Here is a 27,723-nt window from a genome sequence, read left to right as displayed (position 1 = left end):
TTGAATACACACTATATATATATATATAGATATATATTATAGGAAGGAAGTAGAAGCTTTTATCAAGTTCAATCAGGTAACAAGGTCAACATGTTGATCTTTGGATGTGGAACAAAAGATGTAGCAAGAGCGAATCTGCAGGTATACTATCTCTATTGTGCAAATAATATCCTTAAACACAGTGAGGAGGTGACTGGAGGAGACTCACTGTGATGGATGTTTCTTTTGTTTGGTGTTGGTTTATGATTGTATGTGTTATTGCATTTTTATTGATTATTCTTATTGGTCTTATTGTTGAACTGCGGGTAATTTTTCATTTCACTGCACATTTATGTGTATGTGACAAATAAATTGACTATTGACTATTGAAACAATGATAGATGGATTTTGGTTAGACTGTCAGGAATAAAACAAAATCAAAGGCACAGCAGGAGTCGGAATCCCTCTCTGCAAATGCACGGATATAACATCTTTAGACTGTGCATGTAATTAACAGCAGAATATCTGTTGCGGTAATTTCTAGCAACCCAAATAATCAGCATAATTACCCGAGACAGATAATCAACTTAATGTTATGGATCACAAGAAACTATGCACTCAAATTCACAATCACTGGAGGTGATATGCATGCAAGAAATGCGTTAGCAAAGAAATAGCTCTCCAGTCATTTTATGATGATACAAATGGAATGGAAAATTACTTCTTGATTACATCATGGAATTTAACCTCTGGTCCACGAATAATAACTTGGTTAAAAAAAATCTTGGACATATAAATCCCCAAGTGCTAAGAAAGCCCAGCTGGATTACATCTTAGTATGGAAAAAGTGGAAAAACAGCATCAGGAATGTTGAAGCTTACAACTCATTTAATACCTTTGGGTCAGACCACAGAATTATGACAGCAAACATTAGTCTTAGTTTAATAGCTGCAAGAACGAATCAGAGTTTGCCAGGCAGAAAATTATATTGGTAATTTTTTTTAAACTAAGACTACAATCAGATTTGCCATATTATTCAATGGCAAAAAGAACAGCATTTACTCAATATTTGGTCTGTCATTAGCTGTGGAGATCTTCCTTGGCCTGCCAGTCCCTTTGCGATTAGTAAGCTCACCAGTGCTCTCTTTCTTCTTAATAATGTTCCAAACAGTTGATTTTGGTAAGCCTATGGTTTGGCTGATGTCTCTAACAGTTATATTCTTGTTTCTCAGTCTCATAATGGCTTCTTTGACTTTCATTGGCACAACTTTGGTCCTCATGTTGATAAACAGCAATAAAAGTTTCCAAAGGTGATGGAAAGACTGGAGGAAAGACTACAGTGCTGAGAGCTCTCTTATACCTGCATTAAGGAGACAATTGAACACACATGTCCAAAACATTATGGTGCCCTGAAATGGGGGGACTATGTATAAACACAGCTGTAATTTCTACGTGATGAAACCAAAATGTTTAAAAATACCCTTTAATAAAATCTGACAATGTGCACTTTAGCCTCGTATTTTTTCTATTACAAATCTCAAATTGTGGAGTACAGAGGCAAATAAATAAATGATGGGTCTTTGTCCCAAACATTATGGAGGGCACTGTATTAATACTGCTCTGAACTGTCAGTCAAAGGAGTCAGATGGGCAAAGCATTTTGAGCAGTAAAAAAAGTCAGTCACCAATTTCAGAAATCTCAGGTAAATCTATTTTCACAAAAGCAGAGCAGCTGTTTGATTTCAATCTTCCAAATTTCAAGTAGCTAACATAGCACCATCCAGTGGATTAACAGCAACACCGGCATGGGAAATAAAAAATGAGCTCTTACAAGCATTTTTCATCAAAAAAATCTCTGGTTTGGTTCAGTTGTGATGAAATATTTGATTGGCTTGCAAATAAAAGTTCATCATTCTCACTTACATTTACTGGTGAAATGCCAGAGCTTGTGGAACAGTCAACTCATTTCCAGCAGTGAAGAGGCAAACACTTACAATATAAAGCATGGAAAAATACAGTTCAGGGAAAGGCCCTTCAGTCCACTATGTCTGCACTGACAATGTTTACAATTTAAACAAATCCCACCTGCCTGCTCACTCACATCCATCAGATCTCTCCTGAACCTCTGATATTCCAGACAAAACAATTCAGGTTTGTCCAACCTCTACTTCTGGGTAAGACCCTCTAATTCAGGCAACATCCTGGTAATCCTCTTCTGTACCATCTCGAGCACCCGCATTCTCCCTGTAATGGGGCCACCAGAACTGCACACAAAACACTAAATGCAGCCTAAGCAAAGGCCTATAAAGCTGCAGCATCACTTCCTAACTCTTGTACTCAATACCTTGACTGAAAGCGGCAGGCATTCCATACGTCTACTTTGTCATTCCATCCACTTGTGTTGTATTTTATAATACCCCCTCCCCCAAACTCCAACCCTCCAGAGAAAACAATCAAGTTAGTCCAACCTCTCTATGTAACCAGAATCAAGGAAGCATTTTGGCAAACCTCCTGCATCCTTTCTAAAGCTTCCACATCCTTCACGTAATGCAGCAACCAGAACTGCACGCAATACTCCAACTGTGGCCTGGCCCAAGTTTTATACAGCTGTGGCGAATTGCCAACTTTTCAGCCCTGACCGTTAAAGCAAATGTGCCCTATATCTTCTTTATCACGCTGTCTAACTGCGTCACCACATTCAGTGAACTACATACTTCAACCCCAAGGTCTCTCAACATAGCCGTCTCCGAGCGCCCCACTATTTGTGCGTTATGTCCCGAGCTGGTTTAAATCCCTCACACGTCCAAATTGTGAGGGGTATGGGGAGAAGGCAGGAACGGGGTACTGATTGAGAATGATCAGCCATGATCACATTGAATGGTGATGCTGGCTTGAAGTGCCGAATGGCCTACTCGTGCACCTATTGTCTATTGTCAAATTAACTTTCTTCGGAATTTCCAAGTTCATTTTTCCTCTTGATCGGGATCCTCTTTACACTTGGGTCACTATCTTAATTGTCCATTTCACCATCAATTTTCTTGTTATCCACAAACTTACTAATCATGCAACCTACACGCTAATCCTAATTGTTTATATGGATTATATTAATGATTATTAATAATATTACAGGAGACCCGGCACTGATCACTGCAGCAAATTCTGGTCACAGGCTTCAACTCTGAAAACCAACCTTCTGCTATTGCCAAACCAACTTTCCAATTAGATAGCTAACGCTGGATCCCAGTAATCAAACTTGTCGAAGGAGTTGCCAAAATCCATGCGAACAATGCCTACCGCCTGCCTTTATCAATCTTCTTGGTCCCTTCGTCAAAAAGCGAATGAAGTTCTTGAGACATCATCTCCCACACACAAAACCGTCGGACTAACTTTGATCGGATTTTATCTTGCACTAAACATTATTCAAAATATTCCCTTTATCACGTATTTGTACACTGTGGATGGCTCGGTTATAATTATGTATTGTCTTTCCGCTGACTGGTTAGCACGCAACAAAAGCTTTTCACTTTACCTCGGTACAAGTGACAATAAACTGAACTAAAATGCTGGTAGAACCTGTCCCACCATTGATGTTCACTGGCCTGTAGTTCACTGGCCTGTAGTTCCCCAACATCCTTTAAGCCCTTCTTAAATAAATATGAGCCATTCTCTAATCTTCTTGTGTATCAATCTCAAAAAGGGTGCCTATCTGAAACGTCACCTAACATGTTCTCTCGAGATGCTGCCTGACCCTCCGAGTTACTCCAGCACTTTTGGTCCTTTGAGTATTTCACATGTCCCAATTCTGAAATTTAGAAGAGTTTGGTCTTTTTAACCACATTTTGAACATGTTTGTTAATTCTCACCTTAACTTTTTCAGAACAAATGAGAACAACCTCAGGTTCTCATGCCTGCCATGCTAATTGAAGTTATTCGCTCTGTGTCTTTCACAATTCACGTATCTGGGTGCACAGGGGCCTGCTAAGTAATCTATCGAGGTTTACCATTGTTATCTGAGGAATAAAGTTGAATATTGCACAACCAGATCCAGGTAGATCTAATTTTACAAAAGATAAACAGAGTAAAAATGTTTTACACAATATGGTATAATGTTTAAAAAGTGCACCAAAGCCACAATATGATTACTACAAGTCTATCATAATACATCAAAAGATATTTAAATAGGATTTTGGTGATAGATGCACAGCACAGTCGTGCAGTTGAATGGCACAGTGGCGCAGCTAGAAACCCAAGTTCAATTCTGATCTTGTGTGCCGTCTGTGTGGAGTTTACACGTTCTTTGAACACATGGGTTTCCTCTGAGTGATCCGGTTTCTTCCCACATAATAATAATGATATATTCCATTATTTGTCCCACACCGGGGAAATTTACAGTGTTAGACAATAGACAATAGAAAATAGGTGCAGGAGAAGGCCATTCGGCCCTTCGAGCCAGCACCGCCATTCAATGTGATCATGGCTGATCATTCTCCATCAATACCCCGTTCCTACCTTCTCCCCATACCCCCTGACTCCGCTATCCTTAAGAGCTCTATCTAGCTCTCTCTTGAATGTATTCAGAGAATTGGCCTCCACTACAGCAGCAAAGTGGATAGCAAGAGAGCATTCATTATACATAAAAGTAAAGACAAGGATGAATTGTCATCAGTTTACTGTGTATTCCTTAACTGTTACCGTTGACTCGTCTGCTGGGAGCAGTGCTGGTTGTGCAGTCTCACAGCAGCGGGAAGGAAGGACCTCCTATATCTCTCCTTCACACACTTGGGGTGAAGGAGTTCAAAGACGAGAGTGGATGCAATAGTGGGATAACATAGAATTAGTTTAACGGCTGGTTGATGGTCGGCATGGACTTGATGGACTGAAGGGCCTGTTTCCATGCTGCATCTTCAAATGAATATTGGGCAAATCTACTTCAACTGGAATTACTGACCTGTGACCACCCAATTCCTGTAGTTGAGTGTACCAGATATGAAGGGTCAATCTTGCCAAGCTGAATAATTGGAATGGAGAGAATAGCTTGCAAAGCTCTGGGAATGAAGAACATGCCCACCCTGACTTACCAGGCTTGATCTCAAGCTCTCCATTTTGTAGCTCCCGTATTATTTTGTCAGACCCGAAACGTCACCTATTCCGTCTCTCCAGAGATGCTGCCTGACCCACTAAGTTACTCCAGCATTTTGTGTCTACCTTCGATTTAAACCAGCATCTGCAGTTCTTTCCTCCACATTATTTTGTCAATGTTCGTTGGTCTATGTTCTTACTTTCCAACTCCTTCCCTCACTGACCATGTAACTTTGTTGTTAGCTTATTCTATGGTCACCCTAGTTTTATCCTGTTGGAGACATCTCCCCTTCCTGCAGTTAAACAAGCATCTTTCACCTTCTCCCAGTTCTCATGAAGGGTCTTCAACATGTAATGTTAACCCTTTCATCCCACAGGTGCCATCTGTCCAACTGCACATTCCCAGCATTTTCTGTTTTGTTTTATAAACACAACTTCAACAATCTATGGTCTCTGTTCACACACTAGATCTAATCTGGTCAACCTTCAATTTTCAGATCATGGGCAATTTAACTTCTGAATCTGATGAGGTCCAAGGTACAACATTGTTAGTGTATTAATCAGTATGTCTGAGACTTCTGAAATTGATGATACAACTTTATTTATCCCAGGAGGGAAATTGATCTGCCAACAGTCATAAAAACACAAAATACATGAAACATGAAATGAAAGTGACGAGTGGAAAGGCTTGGAGATGTGCAAAGACTGGGGGGGAGTTTGTCTCAGTCTACCCCACGACAGAAGGGGGAGGAGTTGTAAAGTTTGATAGCCACAGGGAAGTGGAATCTCCTGTGGCGTTCTGTCTGCATCTTCGTGGAACCAGTCTGTTGCTGAAGGTACTCCTCAGGTTGACCAGTGTGTCATGGAGGGGGTGAGCTGTATTGTCCAGGATGCTCCACAGTTTGAGGAGCATCCTCCCCTCCAAGACCACCTCCCATGAATCCAACTCCACCCCCAGGACAGAGCCAGCCTTCCTAATGAGTTTGCTGATCCTATTGCCGTCCGCAGCCTTCGCCCTGCTGCCCCAGCACACGGCAGCGAAGAAGTTGGCATTGGCAACCACCAATTGGCAGAACATCGTACTGTAGACGTTGAAGGACCTGAGCCTTCTCAAAAAGAACAGCCAGCTTGGTCGGTCCCTTCTTGCACAGGGCCCAAGCATTCCTGGACCAGTCCAGTTTATTGTTCAGATACACTGCAAGGTATTTGATAAACTGCATATCCACATTGTTGATGGGGACAGGGTACAGGGGTGTTCCTCTCCTCCTAAAGTCCACCACCAACTCCTTAGTCTTGTCGGTGTTAAGCTGCAGGTGATTCAGCCCACACCACTCAACAAAGTCGTTGACTACACCTCTGTATTTAGCTTCCCTCCCCTCACTGATGCAGCCCACAATTGCAGAGTCATCTGAAAACTTCTGAGGTGGCGGGAGACGGAGTTATATCTGAAGTCCGAGGTGCGGATGGTAAACAGGACGGGAGAGAGGATCGTCCCCTGTGGGGCCTCTGTGTTGCTCACTACCATGTCCGAGACACAGTTCTGTAGCCTTACATATTGTGGTTATCCAGTAAGATAGTTGGTGATCCAGGACACCAATGGAGCATCCATCCGCATCTTCGTCAGATTTTCCCTTGCAGTGCAGGCCAGATGGAGTTAAAAGCACTGGAGAAGTCAAAAAACGTCTCCACCTTAATGCAGTTTAAATGACATTTGGAACAAGTGGCAAAGTAAAGATTCAACCCATAGAAACAACATTTGAACAATTTTGTACACCAACAATTAATCTCGACTTGTAGTTGAAATATACTAAAACAGGGCAGTTACAAATGTTTACTGGAAAGAAAACAGCAGAGGGCAGTATGTTCCTTTGAAGAGTAAACTTTTCCCCTATGTGATAATGTCTAATCATTCCATCTTTGCATTAGAAGATATAGAATATATTTACACTAATGACATGAAGAAGCAGCTCAAGTTAATTGGCAAATATAGTACTGTAGTTATCAAACCAACTGACTGTCAAGCATGTCACATGTTTTGTGCGGCTTTATTTAAAAGGTGTTCTAAAATTATTTCCTGATTTGAAATGACAATGTATAGTACAGAAAACACTCTTAACATGAAGATCCATGGTTATAGCATTCCCAACATTAGAATGATCATTATATTCTGAGAAGGCCTTGATTGGACAAATAAGACTTCATATTGCAGAGCCAATATCCTAGAGTTATAATTTTAATTTAATTTTTGGCCATGCAATCTTTTTTCTTTTCTTGCCATCAAAACCCTATTTCATGCCAAATTTTTGTCTCTCAGTAATGCCACTACATTTGACACGGTCCCACATTATAGTATAGTCAGGGAGGTTGAGACAGATGGCATCCAGACTAAGCTGGCTAATGGGATCCAAAGGGAACTTGATGATAGAATGGTTGTGGTGGAATAATGGTTTTCTGTGACTGGTGGTGTATTACAGGGATTGATACTGGGCACTTTATTGTTTACAAAACTAATGATATGAGATCATGGGAGGTCGAAAAGAAAGTATAGGGATGACATGGGGAAGATGCTGGAGTCAATTATAAAAGACGAAATTGCTGAGCATTTGGATAGCAGTAACAGGATCGGTCCTAGGGAACAAGGAGATGGCAGACCAATTGAACAAATACTTTGGTTCTGTCTTCACTAAGGAAGACATAAACCGTCTGCCGGAAATAGCGGGGGACCGGTGGTCTAATGAGATGGAGGAACTGAGGGAAATCCAGGTTAGTCGGGAAGTGGTGTTAGGTAAATTAAATGGATTAAAGGCAGATAAATCCCCAGGGCCAGATAGGCTGCATCCCAGAGTGCTTAAGGAAGTAGCCTCAGAAATAGTGGATGCATTAGTAATAATTTTTCAAAACTCTTTAGATTCTGGAGTAGTTCCTGAGGACTGGAGGGTAGCTAATGTAACCCCACTTTTTAAAAAGGGAGGGAGAGAGAAAACGGGGAATTATAGACCAGTTAGCCTAACATCCGTAGTGGAGAAAATGCTAGAGTCAGTTATTAAAGATGTGATAGCATCACATTTGGAAAGTGGTGAAATCATCGGACAAAGTCAGCATGGAATTGCCAAAGGCAAATCATGTCTGACGAATCTTATAGAATTTTTTGAGGATGTAACTAGTAGAGTGGATGAGGGAGAACCAGTCGATGTGTTATATCTGGACTTTCAGAAGGCCTTCGACAAGGTCCCACAAAGGAGATTGGTGTACAAACTTAAAGCACACGGTATTGAGGGTTCAGTTTTGAGGTGGATAGAAAATTGGTTGGCGGACAGGAAGCAAAGAGTAGGAATAAACGGGTACTTTTCGGAATGGCAGGCAGTGACTAGTGGGGTACCGCAAGGCTCAGTGCTGGGACCCCAGTTATTTACAGTGTATATTAATGATTTGGACGAGGGAATTGAATGCAACATCTCTAAGTTTGCGGATGACACGAAGCTGGGTGGCAGTGTTAGCTGCGAGGAGGATGCTAGGAGGCTGCAGAGTGACTTGGATAGATTAGGCGAGTGGGCAAATGTATGGCAGATGCAATATAATGTGGATAAATGTGAGGTTATCCACTTTTGCGGCAAGAACAGGAAAGCAGAGTATTGCCTGAATGGTGACCGATTTGGAGAAGGGGAGATGCAACGTGACCTGGGTGTCATGGTGCACCAGTCATTGAAAGCAAGCATGCAGGTGCAGCAGGCAGTGAAGAAAGCGAATGGTATGTTGGCATTCATAGCAAGAGGATTTGAGTTTAGGAGCAGGGAGGTTCTGCTGCAGTTGTACAGGGCCTTGGTGAGACCGCACCTGGAGTATTGTGTGCAGTTTTGGTCTCCTAACCTGAGGAAAGACGTTCTTGCCTTAGAGGGAGTACAGAGAAGGTTCACCAGATTAATCCCTGGGATGGCGGGACTGGCATATGAGGAAAGACTGGATAGACTGGGCTTGCACTCGCTGGAATTTAGAAGACTGAGGGGGGATCTTATAGAAACATATAAAATTCTTAAGGGGTTGGAGAGGCTAGATGCGGGAAGATTGTTCCCGATGTTGGGGGAGTCCAGAACCAGGGGTCACAGCTTAAGGATAAGGGGGAAGTCTTTTAGGACCGAGATGAGAAAACATTTCTTCACACAGAGAGTGGTGAGTCTGTGGAATTCTCTGCCACAGAAGGTAGTTGAGGCCAGTTCATTGGCTATATTTAAGAGGGAGTTAGATGTGGCCCTTTTTGCTAAAGGGATCAGGGGGTATGGAGAGAAGGCAGGTACAGGCTACTGACCTGGATGATCTGCCATGATCATATTGAATGGCGGTGCAGGCTCGAAGAGCCGAATGGCCTACTCCTGCACCTATTTTCTATGTTTCTATGTTTCTATGTTCCGAGTCAGCATGGATTTACGAAGGGAAAATCATGCTTGACTAATCATCTTGAATTTTTTGAGGATGTAACTAGGAAAATTGACAGGGGATGTGGTGTACCTTGACTTTCAGAAAGCCTTCGACAAGGTCCCAAGGAGATTAGTGGAGATTAGTGGGCAAAATTAGAGCACATGGTATTGGGGGTAGGGTACTGACGGATAGAAAATTGGTTGGCAGACAGAAAGCAAAGAGTGGGGATAAATGGGTCCCTTTCAGAATGGCAGGCAGTGACTAGCGGGGTACTGCAAGGCTCGGTACTGGGACCGCGGCTATTTACAATATACATTAATGACTTGGATGAAGGGATTAAAAGTACCATTAGCAAATTTGCAGATGATACAAAGCTGGGTGGCAGTGTGAACTGTGAGGAAGATGCTATGAGGTTGCAGGGTGACTTGGACAGGTTGTGTGAGTGGGCGGATGCATGGCAGATGCAGTTTAATGTGGATAAGTGTGAGGTTATCCACTTTGGTGGTAAGAATAGGAAAGCAGATTATTATCTGAATGGTTTCAAGTTAGGAAAAGGGGACATACTATGGGTGTCCTAGTGCATCAGTCACTGAAAGGAAGCATGCAGGTACAGCAGGCAGTACTGAAGAAAGCCAATGGAATGTTGGCCTTCATAACAAGAGGAGTTGAGTATAGGAGCAAAGAGGTCCTTCTGCAGTTGTACAGGGCCCTAGTGAGACCGCACCTGGAGTACTGTGTGCAGTTTTGGTCTCCAAATTTGAGGACGGATATTCTTGCTATTGAGGGCATGCAGCATAGGTTTACTAGGTTAATTCCCGGAATGGCGGGACTGTCATATGTTGAAAGACTGGAGCGACTAGGCTTGTATACACTGGAATTTAGAAGGATGAGAGGGGATCTTATCGAAACATAAGATTATTAAGGGGTTGGACACGTCAGAGGCAGGAAACATGTTCCCAATGTTGGGGGAGTCCAGAACCAGGGGCCACAGTTTAAGAATAAGGGGTAGGCCATTTAGAACGGAGATGAGGAAAAACGTTTTCAGTCAGAGAGTTGTAAATCTGTGGAATTCTCTGCCTCAGAAGGCAGTGGAGGCCAATTCTCTGAATACATTCAAGAGAGCGCTAGATAGAGCTCTTAAGGATAGCGGAGTCAGGGGGTATGGGGGTATCAGGAACGGGGTACTGATTGAGAATGATCAGACATGATTACATTGAATGGTGGTGCTGGCTAGAAGGGCCGAATGGCCTACTCCTGCACCTATTGTCTATTGACATGGAAACTGGTGGCGTTGTGGAAGCGGGGAAGATCAGATGGAAAGGTGAATGGAACATTGGCAGATGGAATCCAATCCAAACAAGTGCAAGGTGATGCATTTTGGGAAGTCAAATATGAGTCGGATATAAATGGTAAATGGCAGGGCAGTAAGCAATGTTATTATTCAGAGGGACCTTGGGGTTCCAGTCCAGAGGGACCTTGGGGTTCCAGTTTTCGTGACTAAGGAAATACAAGCAGGCATGTTTGCCTTCATAAATCAGGACATAGAATGTAAAACCTGAGAGGCCATTTTGTAACTTCAAAAAACATTGGTTAAACTGCACTTAACTACCATCTGCAGTTCTGGATGCCTATCTATAAGGATGATGTGGTTGAGCTGGAGAGAGTAGAGGAGATTGCCCAGGATATTGTCTGGGTTGGAGGACTGTTAATGGGAAGAGACAGATAAACTGGGCTTATTTTCCCTGGAGCAAAGGAAAAAGGGAAAGAAAGGATACAGACCTAATTCCAGCAAATGGGACAAGTGAAGATGGACAAAAAGGTTGGTGGGGACATTTGGGCCAAATGGTCTGTTTGACTAGAATTACTCAAGATTTTATGTCATTATGGATTCAACCTTACGTAAACAAAATTCACAGGAAATTTGTTTGAAAATGACTCATCTACAAAGACCAAAAAAAAACAATATTGGGTTTCAGCTGTGTGGAAGTAGAGGTTATGTTCAACTGTAAATCTGATTGCTGGAAAAATACAATTCAAAATATGAGCAAAGTACAACAGACTACTTCAATTGAAAAGTCATTACTTTATGCAAATTATAAAAGGTAGAAATGTACCTGACAGTGTAGATGAAAAAGCCACAGGAAATGTAAAGTTTGAAATTAAGAATATATAGGCTTCTTCTGGATTCCACGCTAATCAGCTTAATATCTGCCCTGAAGAGAAAAAGAGAAAAACATGATACTTAATACCAAAGCCAACCCAGACTCCAAAAAAAATGATAAATCGGACTTTCAATTAAAAATTCTCCCAACAACCCTCCTCCCCTCACTGCTTGAACCCAAACCCCTCCACCCCTACCCACCCCACCTGTCTTCAAACCCCTCCTCCCCTCCCCATGTCCACCTGCTCCCAACCCTCCCCCCCACCACCTGCCCCAGCCCCCCACCCTCAGCTGAAATTTCAAACGGAATTAACAAATAATCAATTTTAGAGAAAAGTTTAAAAACATTACACTAAATTTAAATATGATCTTGCAAGGTTATATCTTGAATATCATGCGCAATTTAAGCTGCAATTGGTTAAGAAAGACAAGATTGCTCCAGAGAGGGTGCGAAGGAGGTTCACCACAAGTACTTTAGATGGCTCATCAAACCACATGATTGCTTCACAATCTCCAGCAATAACAAAAAAAGAGTGCAGTATGCCAAATCTACTTAAAAGAGTCACAGTAATACAGCATGGAAACAGGTCCTTCAGACCAACGTGCCCACACCGACCATCTGCCTGCTTTTTGGCCCATATTTCTCAAAACCTACTCTATCCATGAACATGTCCAAATGTTTTTTAAACATTGCAATAGTAACTGCTTCAACTACCTCCTCCAGCAGCTTATTCCATACATCCACCGCCTTATGTGTAAAAAAGATTCCCCCTCAGGTTCCCATTAAATCTTTCCCCCATCATCTGAAACCTATGTCCTCTGGTTCTCGATTTCTCTACTGTGAGCAAAAGACTGTGTTTACCCAATCTATTCTTCTTATGATTTTGTACATCACAAAAAGATTACCCCTCATCCTTCTGCGCTCCAAGGAATAAAGCCCTAGCCTGCTCAACCTCACCCGATATCTCAGTCCCTTGAGTCCTGGCAACATCCTGGTAAATCCCTGAACCCTTTCAAGCTTGACAAAATCTTTCTTATAGCACGGTGACCAAAACAGAACACAAAACTCTAAATGTGGCCTCACCAACGTCTTACATAATTATAACATGGCTTCCCAACTTCTATACTCAATATTCTGACTGAAGGCAAATGTGCCATTTTGTCTAGCCAATCCACCTGTGATGTCATTTTCAAGGAACCATGCATCTGTACTCCCAGACCCCCCTGCTCCACAACGCTCCCCAGAGCCATTATTCACTGTGCAGGTCCTGCCCATGTCAGACTTCCCAAAAAACAACACTTCACATTTCTCTGCATTAAATTCCATTAACCATTCGTCAGCCCACCTACCCAACCGATCAAGATCCTGCTGTAACCTTTGACAGCCATCTTCACTATCTACAATACCAACCACTTTAGAGTCATCGGCAAACTTGTTTATCATGGCGTGTACGTCCAAATCATTGATATACATGACAAACAGCAATGGACCCAGCACGAAACCCTGAGGCACACCATTAGTCACAGGCCTCTAGTCCAAAAAACATCCTTCCATCATCACCCTCTGATTACTTTCATGAAGTTAATTTGCTGTCCATTCTGTTCTCTCTCCTTGGATCCCATGCGATCCAACCTTAGAGCAGCCTACCATGCGGAACCTTGTCAAATGCCTTGCTGAAATCCATATATACAATATCTGCAGCTCTGCCCACAACCACGTTTTTGGTTTTCTTCAAAAAACTGAGATTCATAGGACATGACCTCTCACATACAAAACTGTGCTGACTATCCATAATCAGCCCTTGTCCATCTTAATGCATGTTTATCTTATCCCTGAGAATACACTCTAGTAACTTTCCGACCACAGATGTGAGGCTCACAGGCCTGTGGTTCCATGGCTTTTCCTACGGCGCTTCTTGGACAGAGGCACACATCAGCCACCAGTCTTCAACATAAAGATAATTATTTTATATTATAGCGTTTACAGTATGTTCCTGTAATTACATTCATCTCAAATTTTTAAGAGCAAAGAACACAACCATAAATTTAATATGCTGACACAAGAAACTCCAAATGCTGGGATCGTGAGCAAAACACGAAGTCCTGGGGTAACCCAACAGGTCAGGAAACATCAGTGGAGGGAAAGGACAGGCAGCGTTTTGGATCAGGACCCTTGAGAAGATGCTCATTCCACAGATGCTGCCTGATCCAATGAGCATCTCCATCACAGAGTTTTGCTCAATTTGCTCATTCATTAATTCAATTTATAGCTATATTGTTTACATATCGGAAATATACAAATAATAAACATTTTTTATGTATATCAAGACGTTTCTGTGCAGTGATGCAATACATTTTGAGATTGTGGTGCTCCAAAGAAGACAGCCCCAATAATCCTAAAGAACAGTCAATTTGGGCTTATGGGGCATTATTTATACATGCATTTAGGACAAGGGCTGATTAAGGATAGTCAGCATGGTATTGTATCTGGGAGATCGATCTCTTGAATCTTTGAGTATTTTGAAGACATGACCAAAATGGTTCATAAACACAGAGCTGTCGACGTTGTATATGTGGATTTCAGCAAGGCATTTGACAAGGTTCTGCATGGTAGGCTCCAATGGAAGGTTAGATCGCAAAGGGTCCAAGGAGAGATAGCCGACTAGATAGAAAATTGGCTTCATGGAAGGCGATGGTGGAAGGCCTGGGACTCATGCCCAGAATCTACACGTGTTAAGCCAAGAACATCATGGAAAATGCCTGAAATGTAATTTAAGCTTAACAGTACAGTGGACAGAGCAATAGCTGAGGAATTCTGCCCATGGATAAAATATCAATGTTCTGCAGTACCAGAACAGTGGTCAAAGGCAGCAGTACCAAAACCACCAACAGTCCTTCATCGGCATGTCTAAGACTTCCAAATACAACATCCATGAAGCCAATCATATTTGTGAAAACTAAATACTGAAAATACAAGTACTTTCCAGATCCCCAAAATAAATCATGAAATATTTCCAAAGTTGTCAGACGAAGCCCAAAAGGAGTGCAACATCAGGAAAGCAATTGAAAAATGTTTTAATACACATATACTCTAAAACAAAATTATATTTCAAATCATAACAAGTATCACTCTCCCACCATGAATATTCAAAAATATAGTTTTTAAAATGTTACACCGGTAGCTATAGATAAAAATTATTTTGTCATCTGGGAAATAGCAGTAGTGCATAGATTCATCAAAAGTATTTAATTACTGAGGAACAAAACATTGGCACTCAATGCAAGAAGAGCTGGCATTTTAAACAGACATATTTCAGATTTGAAGATACAAATACAACAAATTGAGTATTTCTGCCATTTGTCAAAACTATGAATTGTTTTTTTGAAAAAAAGACATAAATCATTTCATTAAAGATCCATCACATGGAATATTTTTACTTCAAAGCACCCAAAACCATTTGGGGTGCTTTGCATTTTAAAAACCTACTCAATCTGAAAGCCTCTCCATTATAAGATCTCTGAAGACAATATATAAATGACTTGTACGCAAATGTAGATGGGTAGGTGAGTTTGCAAATAAACTAAGATTGCTGGGGTCGCGGACTATGAAGAAGGATGTCAAGTTATACAACGGTGTATAAATCTGCTTCAGAAATGGCAGGTGAAGATTAATCTGAGCAAGTGTGAGGTGGTACACTTTGGAAGGTCGAATGCTAGGGGGAAATATACAATTCATGGCAAGACCCTTTACAACATTGATGTATAGAGGAATCTTGGGGTCCAAGTCCATAACTCCCTGAAATACAAATACATAGAGTGGTTTAAAAAAAGGCAAATGGTCTGCTTGCCTTCATTGGTCAGGGCACTGAGTATATGAAAATAGACAAAATGTTCTGAAGTAACTCAGTGGGTCAGGGAGCATCTCTGGAGGACATGGATGTGACATTTTGGGTCGAGACATCATCAATCCATGTCCTCCAGAGATGCTGTCTGACCCACTGAGTTCCTCCAGCACTGTGTGTCCTTTTGTGTGTTCTCCAACATCTATAGTTCTTTGTTTCTATATTGAGTATTAGTGTCAGGAGGCCATGATGCAGCTGTATAGGAGTTTGGTTAGGTCACATTTGGAGTATTGCGTGCAGTTCTGGGCACCTAATTTTGGCGCGCCGCCCACAGCGCGTCCGCGCGCCTGCCGAGGGCCCGGGTGTCTGCAAAGGAGGCGTCGGTAAGCTGCAGGCGAATGTCGGTCGGCAGCAGGTGCAGGTACGTATACTCGAACATCAGGCACGGTCTGTGCCCGTCGAGTAACGCGACCATCTCCTTCAGGAGGCTAGATGGGCGCCGGTCACCGAGGCCTGGCATGTGGAGGAGCCTTTCGGCCCGCTCCATTCGGGTTAGCCCGTAGGTTCGGAGCAGCAGCTCCTTAAGGGCTTCATATTTATCGTGGGCCGGGGGGTCCTGGAGGAACTCCGTTACCTCTTCGGCCGTGTCCTGGTCAAGGGCTCCCACCAGGTGGAAAAAACGGGTGTCATCCGTTGTGTTGCCCTACAGCTGGAACTGGGCCTCCGCTTGGTAAAACCAAACGCGAGCCCGGATGGTCCAGAAAGTCGGGAGCTTGATGGCTACCGCGTCGACAGCTGCGGCCTGGTCGGCTGTCCATTGTTTGTCCATCCTAGTCTGAATGGACCGTCGAGGTCACCAATGTGGCGCGTTGATAAAGGCCCGAAATAAAGGCAAGGAGCCAGGTATTTCGGGGACGTTATATTTTATTGTACCTCGGTTATCAGACGGGTCGAGTCTGCCGGAATGGCATCGCGCCCAAAACCTTGTCCTTATATAACTGGTACCTGACCGCCTCCCTGGACTGGTCCATTCCCGTGCCGAGGGGTCGGTAGAAGTATGGCCCGACCCTTGGGAGCCGCCACAAAGGACCCATTTCTTCTCTTCAGAGATGTTGCCTGTCCCGCTGAATTACCAGCATTTTGTGTCTACCTTGGATAAACTTAGAGTGTTTTCCCTGGAACACTGGAGATTGAGGGGACGCCTGATAGAAGTATATAAAATTATGAGAGTCATTGATTGGGTCGACAGTCAGAACTTTTTTTCCCCAGGATGGAAATAGATTCCCGGTGAAAGAGGCAAAGTTTAAAAGGAAGCTTTTACAATATAAACACAGAGGGTGGCGATTGCTGGGGTGGTCGAGGCATATGCGATGGTGGCATTTTAGAAACCTTTAGATGGTCTTAGCATTTTGTTCAATGCAGACATCATGGGCTGAAGGGCCTATTCCTATGCTGTGCTCTGTTCATACATAACCTTTGTGATGAAGGACATTTTTCACTTTAATTATCTACCAAAAGCAGATATGGAATTATTTTGCCCATACAATCAGTTCTTGACTCACCTTTATTGACCATCTATATTTACAAATCAGAGGGGGAAAGAGCACATTTTCATATGCTGATGATATGAAAATAGGCCCGAGGACTTTGAGATGAGGATATTTGAAATAAGTAGGGCAATTGAATGTTCAAAAACTTTGCAATGGAGTTTAATATATTAAAACTTGAGGTCATGGATTTTGTGAAGAAGAATCACAGTTAATAAATGGAGAGAGAAAAGTGGGGAGCAAAGGAATTTGTGTTCTTGTGCATGTGACATTAAAAGGTTAGAAGGCAAGCTGTTGGGAATTCAAACAACATATTGACCTTTACCGTAAGAGCTTCTAAATCGAGTATTATTAGAATTACATAGGCATTCAACACACAAGAGCTGGCAAATGAGGCTGCACAAGTAATACATTGCACAGTTTAGGCCCCTTAATGATATACGAGCATAGGAGGAAGCCAGCTAATTCCTGGGATGAGAGGAAAAAAACTGCATTCTTTAGGAAACGGGGCTTTCCGTCTTCCATTATAGATGAGACTCTCACTAGGGTCTCCTCAATATCCCGCAGCTCCGTTCTTGCTTCCCCTCCCCCCATTCGTAACAAGGATAGAGTCCCCCTTATCCTCACCTTTCACCCCATCAGCCGTAGCATACAACAAATTATCCTCCAACATTTCCGCCACCTCCAACGGGATCCCACTACTGGACACATTTTCCCATCTCTACCCCTTTCTGCTTTCCGCAGATACCGTTCCCTCCGTAACTCTCTGGTCCACTCGTCCCTTCCCACCCAAACCACCCCCTCCCCAGGTACTTTTCCCTGTAACCGCAGGGGATGCAACACCTGTCCTTTTACCTCCCCTCGACTCCATCCAAGGACCCAAACAGTCTTTCCAGGTGAGGCAGAGGTTCACCTGCACCTCCTCCAACCTCATCTATTGTATCCGCTGTTCCAGATGTCAACTTCTCTACATTGGCGAGACCAAGCGCAGGTTTGGCGATCGTTTCGCTCGACACCTCCGCTCAGTCCGTCCTAACCAACCTGATCTCCCGGTGGCTCAGCACTTCAATTCCCCCTCCCATTCCCAACCTGACCTTTCTGTCCTGGGCCTCCTCCATTGTCAGAGTGAGGCCCAGCACAAATTGAATGAACAGCACCTTATATTTCGCTAGTTTACCCCCAGTGATATGAACATTGACCTCTCTAACTTCAGATAGTCCCTGCTTTCCCTCTCTATCCCTTTCCCAGTTCTCCCACTAGTCTTCCTGACTCCGACTACATCCTATCTTTGTCCTGCCCCCTCCCCTGACATCAGTCTGAAGGGTCTCGATCCGAAACATCACCCATTCCTTCTCTCCAGAAATGCTGCCTGATCCGCTGAGTTACACCAGGATTTTGTGTCTACCTGGGATGAGAGGTATCTCCATGGTGTATATACTGAGGTGTTTCTCTCTTGAAGAAGGAGACATAGGAACAAAATGAAGGAGCAGACACATGATTCGGAAAGATTTGAAGGGATACAGGCAAACACAGGTAAATGGGACTAGCTTGGTTGGGGCATCTATGGTTCAATCAATGGTTCTCTATAATCATGTGCACCAAGGATCAGCCAAATTTTTTGTTTGCAGACAGATCAGTAAGATTATTGCCATACACAAGTACAATCCCATTTAAGTGCAGAATGCACAGAAACAACCCATTGAGTCCATGAGCAAGGGTCGCCAGGTTTTGGTGCCATTTTCAAAGGAGAGCTTTAGCTGGCCTTAAAACCTTGTGCAGCCAGTGCCACGGTCCAGATTGCCCAGAAACCTCGCCAGGCCACCATTTAGTCTTCGTGCCCTGGGAGCGCCTCTCGCAGCCGACCTTGAGGGTGCAGCATACAAGACCCCCCTTGCATCTGTCGCTGAATCCCTCCACTCTCCTCTCCGGTTCCCAGTCCACAGGAATAATAATAATAATAATAATAATGCATTACATTTATATAGCGCTTTTCATATACTCCAAGAAGCTTTTCAGGGATTTAGAGAACATAGGGAAGTGAATAAATAGATAAATAAGTAAACGAACAGAGAAAGGAGACAGAAGGTGAGGTGACTTTCAGTGGTTGAAGGCAGTACTGAACAGGTGAGACTTCAGTGATGTTTTGAATGTGGTGAGTGTGGAGGAGTCTCTGACGGTTTGGGGTAGTGAGTTCCATAGGGTGGGAGCAGCGATGGAGAAAGCCCTGTCCCCCCAGGATCTGAGTTTGGTCCGGATGTGGGGGGATAGGAGATTGGCAGCAGCAGAGCGGAGGGTGCATGTGGGAGTGTGCCTGTGGAGGAGGTCGGTCAGGTAGGATGGGGCCGGGTTATGGAGGGCTTTGTAGGTCATGAGGAGGATTTTGTACTGGATTCTCTGGGGGATGGGGAGCCAGTGGAGTTTGTAAAGGACGGGGGTGATATGGTCACGGATCGGGGTGTGGGTGAGTAGACGGGCAGCGGAGTTTTGAATGTATTGAAGTTTACTGATGATTTTTGAGGGTGCGCCATAGAGGAGGCTGTTGCAGTAGTCCAAACGGGAGGTGATGAAGGCGTGGATGAGGGTTTCTGCAGCTGTGGAGGAGAGGGATGGACGGAGACAGGCAATGTTTTTGAGGTGGAAGAAGGCTGTCTTTGTGATGTGTTTGATGTGTTTGTCGAAGGGGAGGGTTTGATCAAAGATGATTCCAAGATTCCGAATGTGAGGGGAGGTGGATACTGGGAGACCATCAATATTGAGGATGAAGTTTTGGGTGGATTTGGTGAGCGTTTTTGGACCAATGATGATGATTTCAGATTTGTTGCAGTTGAGTTTGAGGAAGTTTGATTGAAGCCAAGATTTTATTTCAGTGATGCAGTTTGTCAGTGTAGAGTGCGTGGTGGGGGAGATTGACTTGGTGGAGATGAGGAGCTGGATATCATCGGCGAAGCAGTGGAAGTTGAGACCATGACGGCGGATTAATTGACCAAGGGGGAACAGGTAGAGGATGAAGAGGAGGGGGCCAAGGACTGAGCCTTGGGGGACACCTTGGGGGAGGGGAGCGGCAGGGGATTTACAGTTGTTAATGGAGATGAACTGGTGCCTGTCAGAGAGGTAAGATTTGAACCAGTATAGGGCTGTGCCGGTGATGTTAAAGGAGGTTTCAAGTCGGGTGAGGAGAATGGAGTGATTTATGGTGTCAAAGGCGGCGCTGAGGTCAAGTAGGATGAGGATGTTGAGGTTGCCAGCGTCGGAGGAGAGGAAAAGGTCGTTTGTGATTTTGAGGAGCGCAGTTTCAGTACAGTGGTTGGAGCGGAATCCGGATTGGAAAGTTTCATACAGGTTATTGGTAGAGAGGTGGTATTTGAGTTGGGAAGCTACAGCACGTTCCAAAACTTTGGACAGAAAGGGTAGGTTGGAGATTGGTCTGAAGTTGTTTGGGGTGTCAGGGTTGAGACCAGGTTTTTTCAGAATGGGGGTGACAGCAGCGATTTTGAGGGATGGCGGGACGATGCCAGTGGACAGGGAGGAGTTTATTGTTGCAGTGATAAGTGGAGAGAGAGCAGGAAGGCAGGCCTTGACAAAGCTGGAGGGGATGGGGTCCAGAGAGCAGGTGGCAGTTTTTATTCCTGTGAAGAGGTCAGAGAGGTCGGTGGTGGAGACTGGGGAGAACTGAGGCAGGGGTTGACAGGATAAGGGGGGGCAGGTGGTTTGAGGGGGAGCAGGTGCGTTGGTGGTTAAGGTGCTGTAGATGTTGTCTATTTTGCTTTGAGCAGGAGATGAGGCTCCCAATCCAGGCGGGTTCCCTGGTCCGTGGTGAGTGACTCAGGCTTGCTGCTGCGGTATCGTCGTAGGCCATCGAGAGTTCTACTGCTGCACCTGGCCCCTCAGGAGTTCTTGGTAGGCATGAACGAGTTGCGCTGAAGGACCTGTTTCTATGCTGTATGACTATGATTCCCGACTCAGCACAATTACCATCTGTTCAGGGACTAATAGGGATGGACAGTATATCTGTTGGCTTTGTGAGTAAAGCCAGATTCTGGAAAGTAAAGGAATCAACCGTCTTTTTTTAATGAGGAAAATTATCACCACAAATCAGCACCATATTTTCCCCCACAAATTGGTCTTCGTTGATGGTGCAAGGGTAGAGAGAGTCAGCAGCTTCAAGTTCCGAGGTGCGCACATCTCCGTATATCTATTCTGCACACAGCACATTTATACAACCACAAAGAAAGCTCACCAACTTCTCTACTTCCTTTGAAGGCCAAGAAGATTTGATATATTAATGAATAACTGTTTAACTTCTGCAGGTATACAGCAGAGAGCATATGGACTGGTTGCATCACAACCTGGTTCAGCGACTCGAGCACACAAGAACAAAGGAGATTACAGATTTGCAGACACTGCCCTGCCCTGCCCATGTACTGACAAGTACTGACAAGTACTGACCTCTCCATCAAAGGGATCTGTAAGCACAACCTCAAAACATCAGGCAATATCTTCAATGATCCACACCATCCTGCCCATGCTTTGATTTCACTCCTACCATCAGGAAGGCGGGGAGCATGGGAAAACCAGGATCATCAGGCACCAGAATCACTTCTTTCAAGCAACCTGCAGGCTATTACTACGCAACACTCACCTCAGCAATTATGATCATCTATGCACAGTGTCTTTGGTTGCACAATGGACTTTGTTTTTTTGCACGATTATGGCCACCCAGTATTGGGATTATTAATTTATTAAATGTTATATTATCTGTGTATTGCCTTTTATGTGCCTGTTAAGCTGAAGCATGTAAGAATTTCATTGTTTTGTTATCGGTGCCTATGACAATTAAATGCTCTTTACTGTATACTCTAGGAGCTTTGTGAGAACAAGGAATTTCATTGCATCTTGGTGTAATTGACATAAACTAAACTGAACTTGGCACAGAGTGCCATGACTCGACACGAGAACACCTACGAGTTTGAAGAAGGGTCTCGACCCAAACGTCACTCATTCCTTCCCTCCAGAGATGCTGCCTGTCCCGCTGAGTTACTCCAGCTTTTGGAGTCTTTCATCTGTCCTATTCATAGACTACAGCTCTGCCTTTAATACCATGCTACCATCCAAGCTTATCACCAAACAAGCAGGACTTGGTGTCAGCACTCATCTCTGCAACTGGATCCTCGACTTCCTGACCAACAGACCCCAATCACTGAGGATCGGGACAAATCATCCTCCACGATAATCCTTAACACGGGAGCTCCGCAAGGATGCATCCTTAGCCCCCTACTCCTTCTACAGCCATGACTGTGCAGCCATGTACAGATTTAATTCAATTTTCAAATTCGCAGACAACACCACTATTGTGGACCGGATATCAAATAATGTTGAGACTGAGTACAGGAAGGAGATTGAGAAACGCGTGTCCTGATGTCAAGACAACAACCTTTCTCTCAACGTCAGCAAGACAAAGGAGATAATTATCGACTTCAGGAAGCAAAGTGGTACACATACTTTGCCAAAGTAGAGATGGTTGAAAACTTCAAATTGCGAGGAGTCAATACGAACACCAACTTCTCCTGGACCACCCATATTGAAGCAATGACCAAGAAAGCACACCAACGCCTCTACTTCCTTAGAAAGTATAGGACGTTTGGCATGTCCCTACAATTCTCACCAACTTCTAAAGATGCACCATAGAAAGCATTCAGAGAGTTGTGATTCACCCAGAGAGTTGTGAATTTGTGAAATTCTCTGCCACAGAAGGCAATGGAGGCCAATTCACTGGATACATTTAAAAGAGAGTTAGATAGAGCTCTTGGGGCCAGCGGAATCAAGCGGTATGGGGAGAAGGCAGGCACGGGTTACTGATTGTGGATGATCAGCCATGATCACAATAAATGGTGGAGCTGGCTCGAAGGGCCGAATGGCTTCCTCCTGTACCTAGTTTCTATGTTTATCAGGATGCATCACAGCTTGGTTTAGGAACAGCACCATCCAAGACCGCAAGAAATTGCAGCGAATTGTGGACGCAGCCCAAAACATCACACAAACCAACTTCCCTTCCATTGACTCCATTTATACCCCATGCTGCCTTGGCAAGGCCAGCCGCATAATCAAGGACGAGTCGCACCCTGGCCACTCTCCTTCTCCCCTCTCCCATCACACAAAAGGTATAGAAGTGTGAAAAAAATCACTCCATCAGATTCAGGGACAGATTCTTCACAGCTGTTATCAGGCAACTGAATCATCCTACCACAACCAGAGAGCAGTGCTGAACTGCTATCTACCTCTTTGATGACCCTCGGAGTATCCTTGATTGGTCTTTGTTCGCTTTGCCGCACTAAATGTTATTCCCTTATCATGTATCTTTACACTGCAAATGGATTGACTGTAATCATGTATTGTCCTTCTGCTGACTGGTTAACACACAAAAGCTTTTCACTATACCTCGGTACACCTGACAATAAATTAAACTGTAAACAGTAATTCAATCGTGATCCTTGGCCAGTCCTATTTAGAGACAACCAAACACAAAAATAAATTTGTGCATCTGTTACCACAAATAAATTAATGAACGGTGTCAAATCCTAACCAGATGTCAAATATTGACCTCCCCACCATCAAAGAGCTCTAGAGGAGGCACTGCCCCAGAAAGGCAGCCAAAGACCAACACCACCCTGACCATGCTCTCATTTCACTTCGACTATCGAGATGGTCGTACTGGTGCCTATAAACCGTGACCACCAGGTTCAAGAACAGCTTCTTCCCAGCAATCGCCAGGCTCTAGAACACTGCGAAACACTAACTCTACCTCAGCAACTATGATTTTCTGTGAATTGTCTTTGGATGCACGATGGATTTTGGTTTTGGACTATTATGATTACCTGGTATTATTTTTATTAATTATTATATTAATATCAATGTGTTATTGCATTAATTGGCCTATTATACCGCTGGAAGAAATAATTGCATTGTTCCGTTGCTGGCACGTCAATTAAACCCAATTGACTGTCTGAAAATTTATTGGTGTGCAGTATCAGGCCTCGTTTCCACCTGAATCCCAAAAATATATATTTTTCTGCAATCTCTGAGAACTGAAAGATTATCAACAGAAAGGTAAACGATAACCCTGCCATAAAGTACTACATTTACAACAATAGAATGAACTCTAAACAATAGCGTCAGGTGTGGCTTCGCTGGTGACATTCTTGCCTGAGCCGGAAGGTGCTGGGTTCAACTGCAACTGCAGCAAAAATCTCGGCTTGCATTCTATTACAACTCAGTGGGAGGTACTGTTTTTGGATGAGACGTTCAAACAAGCTTATTAGCATTGCGAGTGAAAATGATTTCATGGCATGATCCATGGTGGTGTCGTCTTGCTAATATTTACCCCTCAATAAACAGAAATACAATGAATGATCTAGTTTACCATACTGCTGTTTTGGGGAACTTGCTGCAAGCTGTGTTGCACAACTGGCTTCCAGCAATTTGTCTTTTTTTGCTACAAGGATTAAATTTGTTTGGCTTTTAAAACTTGGGGAAACATTGTAAAAAGAATGGGACAGGCAATAAATACAAATCTCCTTCTGAATTTATATATCATGTTTCAGGACTTTTTGACTAATCTTTCCCAGAAACAGGGATTAAGATTAGAAAATGAAGCAGGTTTTCAAAACAACTGGACGGTGTGGTCCGGTTGGGTGTGGGCCCATCAACCCTGTTGGGTCCAAACCTCTCCTGCGGGCTCGGCAACCCTCCGTGCAAACCTCTCCTGACTGACGAACCGTGGACCTGTTGCCGGCCGGGGAGTCTCCCCGGGGCCGGGTGAGGGGGGAGAGGAAAGGGGAGAGGGAGCCACTACACCCCGGCGCCTGGCGGCCAGCAGCGGGAGAGCGGCTGCAAGGCATTACAGCATGCTCGTCCTGCCAGTGGCCATCTTCTTTGACCCTCTGCCGCCGCGTTGCACCACGGGAGGAAGGTCACGCTAGGACAGGCGGGGGGGGGGGGTGGGAGAAAGCGCATTTATTAAAGTTTATTAAGTTAATTACTTTTAAAATGTAAGAAGACAATCAATCGTGACCACAGGCGAATGGTGAGTAGGGTAGGCCTAAAATTGTTGCGCTATCATGTACCGTTTTGTCTGTATTTCGAGAACAAATAATCAAATGTATATCCGGCGTGGACCCATTGGGTCCAAATCTCTCCTGTGGGCACTCCTGCGGGCGCAGCAACCCCCATTGGGTGCAAACCTCTCCTGCGGGCCCAGCAACCCTCCACCAACTGATCCATTCTCCTGCGGGTCTGGCAAACCTCCGTGCAGACCTCTCCTGCGGGCACGGCAACCCCCGTTGGGTGCAAGCCTCTCCTGCGGGCCCGGCAACCCTCCCCCAACTGACGATCCGTGGACCCGTTGCCGTCTGGGGAGTGTCCCCCAGGGCCATGGGCGGGCGAGGGGGGACAGGGAAAGGGAGAGGGAACCACTCACGTCGCCCCCGGGCGGCCAGAGCGAGCCGTGGACCCGTTGGGTGGAAACCTCTTCTGCAGCAGCAGCTTGGCGGCGATGGCCATGTTGTTTGACCCTCTGCCACCACTCATGAACAAGGAGCCCCAAGTGCAAAATTTAATGTACAAGATTTATATCACAAAGCACAAGATACAATTTGTCGTGATGTAAAATTAAATTCCAGTGATTGCAGTAGATTTTAAACTAATTGAATATTCAAGTTTAAAAATTAGACTATGTAGATGAATGATGGAATAAAGGATGCAACAGAATCCAATAAAAGAAAAAGTGCTGGAATAACTCAGTGGGTCAGACAGTGGGTTATTCCAGCATTCCAGTGTCATTTTTGTGAACCAGCATCTGCAGTTCCTTGTATCTTCCTCAGACCTCACCAGTTCAACGTAATTTGTGCTCGATAAAGATAGGCAGTACAGAAATTATACTCAATTATCTTTGCTCACAAGTCAAGAGTGTTTCATTGTCTTATGTACCGAAACATAAGAATGAGATTCTTAGAGGTAAAAAAAGACACCAAGTAACTGAGTGAATCGGGCAGAATCTCTGGAGAACATGGATAGGTGATATGTCGGGTTGGAACCATTCTTGAGACTGATGGTAAGGGGTGGGAGTGGAGAGAGAAAGCCTTGGTCCAAAAGGCCTTGGCAGACCAAGCACATGTTTTGTGAAATTGTTGCCATTTATGTTTGATTTCTAGAGGCCACAAAAAGCACATCAAAAACACCAGATGCCATAGATGAGGTGAGAAGTGGTGCTCGTGAATCTATCTCACCAGGAAGGACTGTGGTGCTCCCCAAATGGAGGAGAGAGAGGAGATACAGGGACAGCAGGTGTTACATCTCCTGCGATTGCAGGGGAAAGTACCCGAGGAATGGGTGGGGGTGAAATTCTTACTTGCAACAGCACAAAGAGTTTTTTTTAAACACAGTTGCAATTTGAATAATACTCAAGAGTCAAAAGTTGTTTAAAATACAGCCAAAAGTTTAAATTTGCCATTTCCCCCAAAGATCGTGTTAAATTGAATAACCTATTCCAGCCGTCATACAAAACTTAAGTGTCCTGGGAATTAAGTTTTTCTGGATGTAACTGACTTTCCTTTCTAACTGTGAACACAGAATAAGTGAATGTTATCAGATCTGGAAACAAAAGCCTCAAAGACTAACTTTCGCCGTGAATAGAAATTTAGCATGCAGTGATTAAGCAGTTCCAGGGAACAGAATGACAAACAACAAAGAACAGTGAGGAAATCATGCTATTCAATTAACTTGCACCATTTACTGTGCCACAGCCAGCATGATAAATTCATGCCACAAGCTGTTTTTAATGATGCTAGTATCTACAGTCTTCAAAATCCATATTTGGAACCATTTTCACAGATTCAGTACTTTTGTACCCATGTCAAATTTGTCCACACCTACAAGTGCATCCTGAGAATCAGATCAAGATTCAGCTACTGCAGGGTTCATCTGGACATGCGTTGGTCTATTATGCTGAGAAAGGTGGTACATTAGTGGACCAAAAGGAAACAACAGAAGGATTTCATGCATCAGTAGCTTTTGAAGAGGCTATATATTGCAATTGGAAATATTAATGATGCTCAACTTCATCTTTTCCACTTTTCTTACCACAACCTAAACATAATGATTAACAACATGGAGCTAGAATCTTCTAAACCATGGAGCAAAAGCTGGCATGTGGATTTAACCAAAACTAGACCAAGTGGACCCGTTGGGCCCATTCCTCGTAGAGGGGTGACACTCACCTCAGCCTCGTGGCGCCAGAGCAGCAGCCAGAGCAAGCTGTGGACCCAAAGCCTCTCCTGTATTGGTGTAGAACCCTCACCCCACCCACTCAAACCCCCTTATCCCCCCCCCCCCCACTCAACCCCCCTCCTCCTCCTCCTCCTCCTCCCCACTCACCCACTCCATCCCCCCTACCCCACCCGCCTCCCCCACTCCCCTCCCCCCCACCCCCGCCTCCCCCACTCCCCACCCCCCCCGCCTCCCCCGCTCCCCTCCCCCCCACCCCCCCCGCCTCCCCAACTCCCCCCCCCGCCTCCCCAACTCCCCTCCCCCACTCCCCTTTATTATTTTGTTAAGCTACCTGTAATGTTTGCAATTTACTAATGGCCCAAATAAACAATTTGTTGTTGTGCATGAAATAATATTCCTGGACAGAGGTGAAGAGAAGCTAT

The 27,723-nt window shown here is 44.2% G+C and overlaps 1 protein-coding gene across 2 annotated transcripts in view; it reads right to left on the bottom strand.

The window, feature by feature from the left end:
* Positions 1-27,723, bottom strand: part of mpp7a (MAGUK p55 scaffold protein 7a) — a 368,390-nt gene that overhangs the window by 296,210 nt on the left and 44,457 nt on the right. For both annotated transcript variants that reach the window (XM_078415914.1, XM_078415920.1), the window contains exon 2: positions 11,585-11,683. The gene's annotated coding sequence lies outside the window, so the exon portion shown is untranslated. The remainder of the gene's footprint in view (positions 1-11,584; positions 11,684-27,723) is intronic.

This window comes from Rhinoraja longicauda, chromosome 2 (genome assembly GCF_053455715.1).
Source record: "Rhinoraja longicauda isolate Sanriku21f chromosome 2, sRhiLon1.1, whole genome shotgun sequence".
NCBI lineage: Eukaryota > Metazoa > Chordata > Chondrichthyes > Rajiformes > Arhynchobatidae > Rhinoraja > Rhinoraja longicauda.
This window is presented reverse-complemented; position numbering and strand designations above follow the sequence as displayed.